The following is a 15,481-nucleotide window of genomic DNA, read 5'->3' as shown; positions in this document are numbered from 1 at the left end:
CTATGTATGAAATGGAAGACAGAAATGAACAAGGATAAGAGTTACAAATAAATGGATTCAAATCCTCTTTTCTTTCACCCAGGTTTCTCTTGAGGTATATTGTATTTTGCTCTGGCTGTCACTGCTTAAGATTTCTAATACAGAAAGTTGTTTGTTTTTTCTTTTTCTTTTTTTGAGACAGGGCATGTGACTGGCTAGGCTAAAAGAACGGCTATGTAGACTACTAGTCTGGGCTGGAACCCGCAGAGATCCACCTGCCTCTGCCTCTCATTGGGCATTTTTCCAGTTTTACAAATGATAATTTTTATAAAGTGTCCCATGCTCTTGAGAGTCAGATTTGGAATAAGGGTAATTTACACCTAAATCATCAACCTGATGCTTTTTTTTTTTAATAATTGTAAACTAATTGAATTAGAGCCAAATCATATGATAGGGAACAGTATAAACAGTCTACTTCCTTTAAGAAAAATTGATACTGTGTGGAGTAGTTTATAGTTTGTGGAAAGCAGTTCTGTTATAACATATCCTTGTTCTTTTAAAGTTTGGTTTTTGGAGACTGAGTGAAGCAGTATAATTGCTGTTTGCTTTTATTTGCTTGCAAAGTATCATAAGCAACCTGTTGTCTTAACTCTCCATTTTGGGCCTGCCTATACCATTTTAAAAATGCTTTGTTGGGTTGAGGTGTTGATGACTGCTCCTCCTCCCTGTTTTTGGTCTGGGAATTGAACCCAGGGTCTAATTCATTTAGAGAAATACTCCACCACTGGGTGTAGTCCCAGCCAGCTTGGTGCTTTTTATTTTGAGATAGTATCTCACTAAGTTTTTCAGGGTGGCTTGGATTTTAGTCTGTAGCCCAGGCTGGCCTTGAACTTGAGATCCTCCTGCCTATACCCCTTAAATACTAGGATTTGAAGCACATGTGTCCATGTCTGTTGCTGTCTTTAAAAATTCAGATGTTGTTTTTGACTTTTGCTCCTTTACCCATAAGTTATGAAGTCAGGATTTTTTTTTTTTTTTTTTTTTTTTTTGCATTAGAAAAAATAAAGTCCCCTTCTCTCCTGCATCTTAAGGAATTTATTTCTTGATTTGTATGATCATTATCAAAGAAAGATACTAAAATCTTGTGAAAAGAGATAACTAAGCAACGTGAGTGGTTTTATTTTTGCCAGCTAAAGGAAATGAGATATTTAATGTTGAAGGCGATTGCTTTGTACAAGGTGCTTTGGACACATTCCAGATATCTTTTTGTACCTTGTGCAGTGTTGTCTGCTGCCCTCCTCTTTCCCCCAAACACACACACACACAAGGCAGGATTTCCCTGTGTAGCCCTGGCTGTTTTGGAACTCACTCTGTAGACCAGGGTGGCCTCCAACTCAGAGATCCTCCTACCTCCGCCTCCTGAGTGCTGGCATTAAAGGCATGCACCACCACTGCCTGGCTTAGATTATTCTTTTAAAAACATCATTTATGATTTAATTTATTATTATCATGTGTTTGTATATGAGGGTGAGTATGCCATGGCATACATGTGGAAGTTAGAGGACAGGTTTTAAGAGTTGAGCCCTGGGTTCCTGGGATCAAGCTCAGGCTTGCAAGGGGAGCACTTTCACCTGCTGAGCCACTTTGCCAGTCCAGATTATTCTTTTGTGTAATGTGTAGAGAAACTACCTTTGTAAGGTCAGTAATTGTAGATCAGCCTTTCAGGTATTTCTTTACCTCTAAGAGTATTGTCAAGGGTTGAAAAAAATTATTCTCTTAAAAGTCCTTTTACTAAGTATGTAAGCAACATGCTTTGCTCTATATGATGTTCTAAAATTGCTTTTCATAGTTGTGGGAGTGAAGGAAAAGGAGTAAGGTTCATTTCTTTCACCTGTCTTTATTTATTTATTTTTAGTTACTTAAACATGGATGCATAAAACACTGAAGAAAACGAATCTTCCAGAGAAACAGTGTTTCTCCCTTGTTGTGGTACTTAAAATCTGGTTTGGTAAATGAATTAATAGGTTTATACACAGGAGACAGACACCTTGCAGAACATGGGTGGAAAAGTTAGTGGTGGTTAGTATCTGTTCATGTTCTTTTGTTTCCTTGTTTACTGCTTTAAGTTTTGCTTATAGTTAGGAAAAAGGTTTGAAAACTCAATTAAAAAACTAGTTGTAGTTTTACCAGCATAGAATAGAAGATAGTGGAGTTAAAGATAAGCTTGTAAAGTTTATTTCACAAATTGTTAGACTTGAATCATTAAGATACTGGAATTTTCTTTACTGTCTGTACTGAGTCCTTTTAGGCTTTTGAAACCAAGGGCAGTGTCAAGGAAGAGGTGTTGGGTGGTAATGCGCCTGGAGATGTGGTCGGATTGGAAACAGTGATCCTGTGTTATACTCAGAAATTGGCTTTGAAATAAGGCTGTGGCAGAGTGATAATTCAGTGGAACATGGCTAGCTTGTTAGCCTTATAGGACATATACATCTGCTGGTCGGTTGAATGGTAAGTAAGGGACAGCTGTTCAAAGTTGATAGACTTTGGGCCTGCAAGAATAAATAGAATTGTGCTAATTGGAAGGGGAAGGGAGTTTTGGTAAAGGACTGAATTGAAACCCTTCATATATTTAACATTGAGGCCAGTATATATCCAAGAAAAAATTGCCTCCAGGAACTTGGTTATAGAAAACTTGAAGTGGGAAGAAGGTAGACCTAGTGTGAATGAGATCTTGAAATTTAAAAGAACAGACTTAGGGGGCTAGAGAAAATACTTAATGTTAGTTAGAGGCTAACTAATACTTACTGTTAGGTTAATGATGTACAGCGGAGGCCAAAGAGGGATTTCCAAATGAGGGAAAACTAAGGAGTTTGAGGGAGGTTGAGAAAGATGAGAGCCTAAGAAATGTAGTCATTGGATTGTGAACTAGCCACTGGTTATCATTTCTTTGGCTAATTTTAGCAGAGTAGGCTGAAAGGGCTAAGGGTGAGTAGATGGTGACACAGTATATCTCAAACACGTGCTGTTCAGTAGTACTTCCTGTGGTGATGAAAATGATGTCTCTGTGTCTAGAACTTATTGAGCACTTAAAATTTGACTAGTTCAACCAAAGAACTAACTTTAATTAAATAATTAAAATACGTATTTTATTTTTAATCACATGCATGTATGTATCTGTGTGGGTATGCACAATTAGTGTACAATACGTTTAGGTACCTGAGGAGGCCAGAAGTACTTTCATCTCTGGAGACTGAAGTTGTAGATTGTTGTGAGCCACTTGAGGTGGGTGTCAGGAGTTAAATTCTGGTCCTCAGGAAGATCAGTATGTGCTCTTAACCCTGAACCATCTCTCCAGACCAAGTTAAATAATTTTAAAACAGTCATATGATATATGGCTTATGGCAGGCATGGCGGGCACCGTTTTGCTTTGATACACAGGCTCTCTACAGGTCTTGCTGTCCTGGAACTTACTGCATAGACCAGATTGGCCTCAAACTCATCGAGATTCTCCCGCCTCTCCTCAGTGCTGGGGTGAACAGGTGTGTGCTGCCACCTCTCTCTCTCCCTCCCTCCCTCCCTTCCTCCTCCCTCCCCCCTCCCTCTCCCTCCTTTCTTCCACTCTTTCCTTCTCTTCCCCACTCTCTGTTTTTCCAGACAGGATTTCTCTGTGTAGCCCTGGCTGTTCTGGACCCTCTGTAGACCCAGGCTGGCCTTGAACTCACAGAGATCCACCTGCCTCTGCCTCCTGAGTGCTGGGATTAAAGGTGTGCATTACTACCACCAGCACCAGCACCAGCACCACTACTGCCTGGCTGATTATAGCAGTTACATAGATGAACAGTAGGAAGAGATTATAGTATAAAATAGAACCATTGGTTTATTTACAGATTTTCTTGTAGAACAGTGAGTCTCAACCTTCCTAATGCTGTAACCCTTTATGTATATAGTTCCTTATGTTGTGGTGATCCCAACATAAAATTATTTTGTTGCTTCATAACTGTAATTTTGCTGTTATGAATCATTACATAAATATCTGATATATGACCTCTGTGGTCTCAACCCACAGGTTGAGAACCACTACAGTGAGCTTGTGAGATGGCTCAGCTGATAAAAGTGCTTGCTCTGCAAGTCTGATGGCTTGAGTTTGATACTTAGAACACAGGGTGGAAAGAAAACTGACTCCTAAAAATTGTCCTCTGACCTTCACATGTATGCTATGGCATGCTTGGATCTGCCCTCACACGTCATACACACAACATTAAATGAAAAATAAATTGGTGAGATGGCTCAGTGGGTGAGGATGATTACCATCAAGGTTGACAAGCAGAGTTCAGTCTCTGCAACTCACATTATGGAAAGAGAGAACTGATTCTTGCAAGTTGTCATCCATCCTCCTCATAGGAACTCTGCCATATGTGTGTGTGAAGGATTTTTTATTTTATTTATTTTTTTAAAATGTGAGTGTTTTCTCTATGTATGTTGATGTACCACTTGTGTACTTGGTGTCTTTAGAGGTCAGGAGAGGGTGTTTCATCCCTGCAATTGGAGTTACAGACTCTTGTCAACTGCCATGTGGGTGCTTGGAACCTAACCCAAGTCCTCGGGAAGAACAGCGAGGACTCTTAGCCACTGGGCCATCTTTCTAGCTCTTGAATGTCATTATTTTTCCAACTAAGAATTAAAAAAAGTTTCTTTGAAATCTGAGTGGAGATTGTCTCCTACGGTCTGTTTATGTTAAACAAACAGATAAACTGGCTTTAAATACTTATTAGGGTGCTGCAGGAAGGAGCTGAGGTAAGCTTTTGTTACATGTGTGAAGCTGAGGTACTCTGAAGCGGAGAGACAAAAAAGGGGGACCCATGTGACAAGGTACCCAGCCCCTGTCAAAGAGCAGAGGAGTAGAGTAGAGGCTGTCTCTGGAGGGTCTTAGGGGTATGTAGGCAACAGTCTTTCCTTGGAGGTAGATCATCTAGGAAGGAACTGAGGAGGAGCACCCACACCGTGGGGAGGCAGTAGTTTGCTCAGAAGTATTGCTGATAGCTGGGAGAACCCGGGACTGGTGCTCCTTCTTTAGGGATTAGCTGACTGGGGTCTTCCAGGAATGGGGGTTCATTGTAGAACTGTCAGGTGATACTGTGTTACCCTTCATGAGGGTCAACAGAATGTTCCCCATCATTGAGGAGTCCATCATGTTCAGCAGCCCACTGAGTGCAGCCAGCATAGCCCTGGTCAGTGCTCTACTGGTGATGGGGTTCCAGGTCTCCTTGTCCTGTAACTGCATAGGTAGCAGTTGGTGGTAGAAGACAGTCCCCTACACACTGCAAAGCTTCTGCAAACCAGGGGTACTTGGATCCTCACAGCATTGACAGAACCTCTAAACTGGTGTTGAATTCCGTCAGGGCATTTTGAAAGCCTTTAATAGCTGGAAGAACTCCATGAAACCCATAGTGAAAGTTCCACTGAAATGATCACTCAGGGACATTTGATTGTACTGGCCTGTATTCACATTTAAATACAATGATATTTTAGATTTTATTGTTTGAAAGTAGTTTTCTTTGAGAATGATTTATGATTTAAATCTACCTTCCCTAGGTGTTCTAACTGTGTAGCCTTGGCTGGCCTGGAACTTACTATGTAGGCCAAACTGGTCTTGAACTCATTGAGATCCCCCTGCCTCTGCCTCCCAGAGTGCTAGGACTGCAGACTGCAGGTGTGTGCTACCGCACCCAGCAGGAATTTGATTTTTGACAGCATTGATAGGATTTTTTTTTCTTACTTCTGACTTGAATGTATTTTACTTGCAAGAAGAAAATTTAAAGCATATATGAAAAAATATACTTGTGTGACTACATTACTGGAAAGTTTAAACTACCAAGGTCTGGAAAGCTGGCTCAGCAGTTTAGAACACTTCCTAGCACCCACTTCGTTTTCCCAACCATCCATCACCCAGTTCCAGGGGCTCTGATGCTGTCTTCTGACCTTCATGGATACCAGGCATGCATGCATGTGGTACTCACACATATACACAGGTAAAACACTTACACACATAAAGGAAATTAATTAAAAACCAAAACCAAACCAAACAACAACAGCAGCAAATCAAACAGGCAATTGAAAGATGGGGCCAGGAGTTGAATAATCATTTCTCTGGCTTTGAGGACAAGGAGAGGAGTGGTGGAAATATTCAGAGTTATGACCTGGATTTATTTGTTTGGTTTTTTGAGACAAGGTTTCTCTGAGTAGCTTTGGCTGTCCTGGACTTTTGATGTTAACAGTTTTTGATGTTACAGTTTTGTTGAGTTTATAAAATCACTGGGTGATACTTTTTTTGTGTGTACTTCCCTGTTTCCAAGACGGGGTTTCTCTGTGTAGCCCTGGCTGTTCTGGAGCAGGAGGCTAGACTTTAACTATGGGATTTGCCTGACTCTACTTCCCAAGAGTGCTGGGATTAAAGGCCTCTTACACCACCCTGGGCTTTGGCTGCATGCACTTTTATGTGAGCTGCTATACTTCAGTTAAAAGTAAGACTCTCTACTATGTTACAGTTCATTCAGGTTTGAACAAGAGAGCATTTGCCCTCTCTTGTTTAAATGTATTATATGTTTAAGGCCATTTTATGGTTAAAAGGATTTAGTTCTAAACCTAAAAGTAATGCTAAATGTGAATGCCTATTGACAATGCTTCAGCTCCATACTAGGATGCACAGAGCCATAGGGATACTCATTAGTTCACTGTTTCTCCCAAAACTACTCTCCAGTTCCTCAGCGTGCTTGAGCACCTTTCTAACCTTGCTTCCAAGACTGAGTCTAGAATACTTTTCTCTTTCTTCATTTTTACACCGTAAAAATGTTTAAATGCCTGTATTTTAGGATAAAGCTTATCTTAAATAGTGGGAGGCATCCATCCATCCTTGAGATAGAGTCTCATGTAACTCAGGCTTGGCCAGAGCTCTTCTCCATGTGGCAGAGAATGATTTTGAACTTCTGATCTTTCTGCTTCCACATCCCTGGGATCAGAGGCATGTTCTAGGCTAGACTTCTGGGCTCAAGCAATTCTGCTTCATCCTCATGAGTAGATCAGATTGCAGGGCCTTACTTAGGGCTTTTATTATAATTATTATTATTGCTATTCATGCTTGCTATTTTGTGGCTACAACACTTCCATTAGGCTGCGATGCCAAACAAAAGAGCATACATTTATTTGGTGCTAGGGATTAAACAGGGTTTTGGCCATGTTAGGCAAGCACTCTACTGATTCACATCCTCAGGCCTGAGAATCAAATTTTAGGGGATCTCAAGACTGCCAATTTTTTCTCTTGGCTGTGCCTTCATATTTCCCTCTCTTCCTCCCTCTTTCTTCTTCCTCTCTCCCTCCCTCTTTCTTCTTTTGTGCCTACTTACAGAGCAGGATTGCAGTGTACAGTAAAATGATTGATTCAAGGTCATACAGCTGATAATTATTAACATTATTTATTTTAGCATTATGTCTAGTAAGGTTTATTTATACTAAGCACTGATCTAAGTAATTAACATTTATTTACACTTTTGATTGTCTAGGACTGAACTGTAATCTTGCTTGTAAGTGGGACGTCAGGATGTGTGCTTTTGTTCGAGTATGTGAGTATGCATATGTGTGCATTTAGAGGTAGTACAATTACAGTTTTACTGAGGAGGAAATAGGGAAAAAAATGGGGTAATTTGTTGAGCTAGATGAGTTCTTAAGTCTGAGCTCTAAACCATTTTGCTTTAGTTGTATAATTGAATGAAAGTACTTTAGGATTTTTAGGTAAACATTAAGGTCTTAAGTAACTTTTAAAATTTTCTTTAGTTTGTTTTAGATTTATTTTATGTATATCAGTGTTTGCCTGCATGTGTATATGTGTATCATGTGTATGCTTGGTGTCCACAGAGGCCAGAAGAAGGCATTGGATCTCTGTGAACCACCATGTGGGTGCTGGGAACTGAACTTAGGTCCTCTGCAAGAGCAGCAAGTCTCTTAACCCCTGAGTCATCTCTTTGGCATCTTGAAGGTTTTTTTAAACAGAAAAAACCTTAATTATTTGAATCAGAATTGGAGAGGAGCCTCATGATTTAATGACTATCCTGACTGAAAAAATTAAATTAATATTTTACTCATTTTAGTTTTTAGACACATGGTCTCACTGGTATCCCTGGCTGGCCTGGAATTTGTGTAGACCAGGCTGGCCTCAAACTCAAAATCTGCCCGCCTTTGCCTGCTGAGTTCTGAGGATTCTTGATTTTCCTCTAAAATTACTAAGATTTGAATGTCTGTGTAATTTTCTTTTAAGAATATGTTTATATTTAATCCTAAGGGAATTTGTGATTGATTTACAAACATTCTTTAGCTTTCTAGGCAAAATATATAATGGAAAAAAGGAAGTTCTTATTTTGTTTTTCCCCCCAACATCTGCTTCTGGTAGCAGAAATAATTAAGATTCTATCATATCTATGGTTTAAAATTTTTCTTTACTACAACATACTTAGTAGTGGTGCACGCCTTTAGTCCCTGCACTAGTGGAGGAAGAGACAGGCAGATGTCTGTGAGTTCAAGGCCAGCCTGGTTTACAAAGCAAGTCCAGGACAGCCAAGGATATACAGAGAAACTCTTGTCTTAAAAAACAAAAAACTACAACAAAAGCTATACTTTATGTACAGAAGTCTTGAGTTTAGACATATAATTGGGTAAAACTATTATGATCAAGAAAGAATAGTTGTTTCATTATCTCAAACAATTTTTCTTTTTCTTTTCTTCTCTTTGCTTCTCTTTTCTTCTCTTCTCTCCTCTCCTCTCCTCCCCTCCCCTCCCCTCCCCTTCCCTCCCCTCCCCTCCCCTCCCCTCCCCTCCCCTCCCCTCCCCTCCCCTTCTCTTCTTTTCTCTTTTCTTTCGTCTTTTGAGACAACTCTGTAGACCAGATTTGTCTTGAATTCACAGAGATCTACCTGCCTCTGCCTCCTAAGGGCTGGGATAAAATAGGTGCACCACCACAACCTGGCTTTCAAACAATTTTCTTATGGTCCTTTGTGTAATTAGTCTTGTCTCTGGCTGCTTGTTTTGTCCTTTTGGCTTTGTCTATTTTAGGATTCTCTCTATATATATTCTATATATGGTTCATGGGGCATGTAGCTTTTTTTAAATTTTGAGATGGTGTCTCATGAAACTTGCTGAATGTACTAGGCTGGCCTTGAACTTGCATTGATTCAGCTTTCTACTGGATTTAGCAGACTTCGGTAGAGTAGGAACAGTGAGTAAAACAACACATTTCAAGACTCCCTCAAGTACTTATCAAGCAAGGGATACAGGTATATATCAAAGCAAGTTACTCAAATATTTGAATAACATGCAACCTCCCCGTATATACTTTGAACCAGCTCATCAGCCCCAGAATTTTTTAGAATTAAAAAAGTTTAATGCATACATACTTATTTATGGACACAAAGATTGCCTTAGTGTTAAAGTCATATTTTGTTCTTAGTGGCTTTTAAGTTGTCAGTAAGATATAAATTGTAGTAGTATTGGTACGAAAGTTTATCAGTAAAAATTTCCCGTGATTTTTAAGGCAAGTTTCTTTTTTTTTTTTTTTTTTTTTTCAATGCAGTTTATTCAGGAACATTGAACAATCCTCGGACCCCGGGGAAAGCCAGCCCACAGCTTAAATAGCCTCTGGGTAGCCAACCCAGGCGTGCCACGGGGGCAATGCAGATAGGTCCACACACACGGAAGCAAGCCAGATCCTCGGCCTTAGCCAAATGTGGAGTTGTTCGTGACAGAGAGCACTCACCATCGGGAAGGTGGAAGGTGGAAACCAGCTCCATCTTTAAGGCGCGGCATTCCGCAGCTCTCTACAGTTCCCCCTTTTTGTTTTAGACGCATCAGGCAAGAGTAGAGGTCTGATCTCTGATATTAGAAATAAATTGGGACTTTGTACAGATGTTCATTTAGGTGTCATCCACCCAAAGAGCATCAGACCCGTCCGATACCTTTTTCTCAGAGGCGGGACCTGGGGTATCAACCCGCATGCAACAAGGCAAGTTTCTTAACTTCTGTTTTTTTTTTTTTTTTAAATGGGAATGAGAACACTCCTGTGAGGATTTAGCTAGTGTTTATTGTGGTAGCTAGCCAGTGCTAAGCACTATGTTTTTACTGGTTGTAGTGACATTATTATCATTACAGTGATAATAGTAAGGTTTCTTCTTGCCACTAGGTATCATTAAGGGTTAGGGAAGGAAATGCAAGAATCAAGAATATTCAAAAATGTCAGATGATTTATTCCAGGAAGAGAAGTAAGGGAGTTCATTTAGGTAGGAGGATATATCAGTATAATAAAGGAAGATCCATTTTCTTAAAATTTCAGCTGCATCAGTATTTCTTGAGTTTGTAACTGTGTATTGAGCATTGAACCCAGGATCTTGAGCATGCTAAGCAAATATTATATTGTATATTAGAAGGTTTTATGATTTGGTGCTTGGGTCCTTTTATTTGTATAAAGTGGCTTAAGATAATGTTCTTTTAAGTAGTCTAACGTAAATGTAGGCTGTTTGAATCTACTTGTTAGGGAATATCTTGCCTTTATTATTAAACTGTTAAATAGAATTACAAAGTTTACGTATCCTAAAAATGGCTGGAGTTTCTATTTTTATTTTATATATACAGCTTACTCATCTTAGATATTAACTCAACTTCTGTGTTTTTGGTGAAGACTTTATTTACTAAAACTGTGCAAACATCCGTCCTTTCATTTATTTTTGAGACGGGATTTCTCTATGTAGTTCTTGCTGTCCTGGAACTAGCAACGTAGAGCAGGCTGGCCTTGGTCACAACTCACAGAGAGACCTACCTGCATCTCCTGTCTGAGTGCCACCATTAAAACATATGCCACCATGCAAGAAAATAGTCTTTTAATGGTGTTTTAATGTTGGCTTTTTAAAATCAGTTCATTCAAATATGTTTTTTTTTTTCAAAATTATATGTGCATTTAATAACAAAACATTTGTGTTGGGGTGACTTTTTTGTACACTGTAATTCTTGTCTTTGTATATTCAGATGCTGATGTCTGTGCTGGCAGAGATCTGTTTACAGGCTTTCAGTATTTTGTAAACATTGTTTTCCATCACCTTCTGGTTGGTATGAAGAGCTGAAGGCCTATAGTTAGGGCAGGAGACTCCTAGGAGATAGTTCAAGAGACAGGACTTCCCTGCTGAAAGAAAGGATCTAGGGGAATTGAGAGAGGAGAAGTGGCTAGCTGGACACAAAGTTAAGAAGACGGTACCAGGAAGAGACTAGGACTGAAAGGCTCATGGCAGACATAGAATAATATAAATGAGTTAATATAAGTTGCAAGAGCTAGCTGGGAACTAGAATAACCAAAGGCCTGAATATAAATCTCTGTGTCATTATTTAGAGCTGGATGGGCATAGAGTTTCACATCTGACAGTTTAGATTCATGCTAGTCATTTATTCCAGTACAAATTTTAAAAATTTGTTTTGTTTTAAGCCAGGTTTCTCTGTATATAGCTCTGGCTGTCCTGAAAGTCACTATATATATCAGGGTGGCCATGAACTCACAGAGATACATCTCTCTCCCTTTTGCTTCTTGAGTGCTGGGATTAAAGGCATGTGCTACCATGTCTGGCACCAGTTTTTAAAATGTGTAGGAAAAATTTGGTATCTTCTGAATAGAACAGTATCATATGTAAATATCTTCATTTTGTATGCCCCCAAAATAATAATGATTCATTATTTTATTCACAGTAAGGAGCTGTCTCAGTTTTTCTCTTTGGAACTACTTTGGTGTCTGTCTGTCTGTCTGTCTGTCTGACTGTCATCTATCTATCTATCTCCCACCTCAGTATTTTATTTTATTTTATTTTACATTTTGGTTTTTCAAGGCAAGGTTTCTCTTTGTATCCCTGGCTGTCCTTGACTCACTTTGTAGACCAGGCTGGCCTTAAATTCAGAGTTCAAGGAGTATAACACCATGCCTGGCTCATTATTATTATTTTTTTTTAATTTTTCTTTCTCTAAGAATTATTTTTTCTTCTTTCCTTCCTTTCTTCCTTTTCCTCCTCCGTCTTTCCCTTCCTCTCTCCTTCCCTTCCTTCCTTCTGGCCTCCAACTCACAGAGATCTGCGTGCCACTGCTAGGGTCACAGGCATGCACCACGACAGCTGGCTTTCTTCTTTTTTAAATTAATAACATTCTCTTAGAAAGTATAGGAAGTAGACTTTCCCTCTCTTCAGTGATATTCTTCCCTGATATGAAAAAGTTAAGATGACTTTTCTGTCTTCAGAGTTAAACAAATTTAAATGTGCTTCTTTGCATAAAATCTACTCAAAGAAAATCAGGAAAAATGTACAGGATAGTTTTGTACACTTGCATACAGGGAAGTCTTGTAAAAGTCTCCTGCCTTCTGTATTACTTATTTTTTCTTTTTACTTAAACTTTTTATTTGTATATGTGGAAAGGTTGTATGTTATTCAAACATTTGAGTAGCTTGCTTTGATATATATATATCTGTCTCCTTTGCTTGTTAAGTATTTGAGGGAGTCTTGAAATGTGTTGTTTTATTCACTGTTCTACTCTACCAAAATATGTTTTCATGCTAAATCCAGTAGGAAGCATGTTGGCAATAGTCCAGAAGGTGACTCACTAAGGAGTGATGATAGGCACTTTGAAGGGAATGACCTATCCCAGGATTCTATTTCAAAGCTTAGTGCTGTGATTACATCAGTAAAAGGCATCCAAGAAATCAAGATGAGATCTTACTTGTACCTCCTGGGAGTAATGCTACACATAGGAAGGACTTTTCAGAGTGGTATGCACTAGTATCCCATTATATGTAGATCTTTTTAAAAAATATTCTTTTGCTAGCAATTTTCTATAATTTTGGGGTGGGCAATAAATTGAGGATTAGTAATGGTGGTGGCCATTGTGGGACTGAAGTGCCTTTTCCCTTTTCTGGACCTCATGGTGACTAAGAGTTAACTCAAGAAGCTCAATGCAGATCAGTTTTCTAGAGCTAAAGGAATATACTTAGCTCAGAAGTAAGCACACGGATCATGTTCATGCCAGACACTGTAGCCTCTGTCTCCTATTAAACAGACTGGAAGGAACCAAAGCAAGAGCAGGCCCTTTGCCTATTTGTATTGCATATCTTAGGAGTAAAAAATTGGAAAATGAGCTTGCTTTAGTACCGTGAAATAGATGTAACTAGCTGTGATGGTTTTGTGGATCAGAGTGCTTTTTAAATTTGATTTCATAGCCAAAATCAGGTTTGGTGGCCAACTAAACTTTTATAATCACTAACAAACTTTGTTTTTTTTTTTGCTGGTTTGAATGGAAAATTCAGGAGCATGCCAGTTTTATGTTTAAAGGTGTCCCAGAGATAAGGAAACACCTAAATTACCTCAAAGTCTGGGTATACTGAGATTGACTCATTTTGATTATGGTAGAACATTCTACATGTATAAAATGTGTTAATCCTAAAAAAAAAAAAAAAAGTGTTAAACACGATTGTGTTTAGCTGTTTGGTGATGTATTTCAAGCATATTATTTAGGAATAAAAAGTTTGTTTTCAACTGTTTTCTCCAGAGAATGCTTAAAAGTTACAAGTGCTTTGCCTTAAGAAATATGTTACATTTTGATTTTGTATGTGTGTGTGTGTGTATGTGTCTAAGTTGCAAATACAGATTCCACCTTTTCTGTCATCTGATCTGGTCATTGTATTGAAAGAAAAGACATTAGTTTCCTTTTGTTCATGCTTTTTCATCCTTTTCTATATATAGTCCTTTGATAATCGCCTTTAGAAAATTAAGTGTGGCTAGAGAGGAGGTTCGATGGCTAAGAGCGCTTGTTCTTGCAGAAAATCTAGGTTCAGGTTTCTAGCACCCACATGATAGTTCACCATCTATGACTCCAATTCTAGGGGAACCAGTTCCTTCTTATCTCTACAGGCATCAGGCTTACACGTGATGTACACACATACACTCAGGCAAAACACATAAATAAAGTAAACAAATCTAAAAATCAAATCAACCAACCTCAATCAGTTCATTCCTTTAGTTATAGGATGCAGGGGATATTGAACCTTGCACTCTGGTACTGAACCTAGCTCTTAGTTGGCATTTTGTTTTTGAATTGGCGCTGCATGTCCTGGTCCTACTTAATTTCTTATATGATTTAAACCTTCATCGTTAAATTATTTACTGGTTAAGTTTATGATTTGAGACAGTTATTTCTCTGTGCCTCAATTTCTTGTAGAATCTTAAGATTGACTAATAAATGGTGAAGCTCTTAGAATGTTCTGTATATGTTGGCTGTTATAAGCCAAGAATCTTGACTCATACACATTTTTCACAGTGTTTTATTTTATTTTTATTTTTATTTCATTTTTTTTTTTTGTTTTATTTGAGACCGGGTTTCTCTCTGGAATCTTGGCTGTCCTGGACTCACTTTGTAGACTAGGTTAGCCTGGAACTCACAGAGATCTGCCTACTTCTGCCTCCCTGAGTGCTGGGACCACAGGCATGCTCCATTGCACCCAGCTTACAATGCTTTATTTTTGTTGACTCCAATTTTCACTGTTCAACAGGACTTTGTATTAATAAATTTCACCTTGTATTTAATGCTTTATCATAAGTGACAATTTACTGCTTATTAAATAGACTATTTTGTTGCCCTAGATTGAGCTAAAATGATAACATATTCGTAGAAAGTTGTTCCTTTTCTGTAACTTACAGGTTTTTATATGCTTTTGAATGTTACTGTTTGTATTTAATGTACATCTGAGTGTAGTATAGTGATGTAGAACAAAAACTATCTGCATGGGACTGGAAGTACTGGAAAGATAAAAACTATAGCAGGTAGCTAACTGCGTCAATAGGCCAGCAAATAATTTGAGGCTGCCAGCTTCTAGTTAATACTCAATTGTTTTGAAATGATTTGTTCTGAAACAAAGTAATTTAAAACCTAGATATGCAGGGTAATTTTTGATATCTTTCCACTTAAAGATTTCTTTCTTTTTCCCCCCACTTTTTTTTTTGTTTTTTAAAGGAAGAACCATTTCTGTACTGATAACTTAGAACCTTGAGTGCTTTATGAGTTTTAGTCATTGCTGTGGTGACTGTGTGATCACCAATAGTATGAGTTTGTATTGTACTTCTAATTTGGACCATTATTAAATATATTGAAAGATGAGATTACTAAAGTACTTTATTGACTTTTGTGAATTCATCCCCAACACCCACAGTGGGACTTCTTCAGTGACTTGTGAAAGAGTTAGATATTAGAGATCCATATTTTTTTTTACATTTACTACAATTATTGTTAATTCCTAGATTTTATCCTTAAGTCAGATTTTTAAAGCATGTATAAATTATCTTATAATACATAATTATATTAGTAAAAGAATAGGATATTTGCTGGAGTTTTTTGAGATCTTTGCATTTAATTTATAACATCAAAATAAGTCAACATGAGATTGGAG

The 15,481-nt window shown here is 38.3% G+C and overlaps 1 protein-coding gene and 1 pseudogene across 4 annotated transcripts in view; one reads left to right on the top strand and one right to left on the bottom strand.

Annotated features, from left to right (window-relative positions):
• The window catches only part of Mtmr3 (myotubularin related protein 3), a 111,734-nt gene that overhangs the window by 6,645 nt on the left and 89,608 nt on the right, over window positions 1-15,481 (top strand). The gene's annotated exons all lie outside the window — the stretch shown is intronic.
• On the bottom strand, window positions 5,001-10,840 carry LOC110546090 (mitochondrial import inner membrane translocase subunit Tim17-B-like; annotated as a pseudogene).

The sequence above is a fragment of the Meriones unguiculatus genome, chromosome 12, assembly GCF_030254825.1.
Source record: "Meriones unguiculatus strain TT.TT164.6M chromosome 12, Bangor_MerUng_6.1, whole genome shotgun sequence".
Lineage (NCBI taxonomy): Eukaryota > Metazoa > Chordata > Mammalia > Rodentia > Muridae > Meriones > Meriones unguiculatus.
Note: the sequence above shows the minus strand (reverse complement) of the source record. Positions and strands in the feature narration are given on the sequence as shown.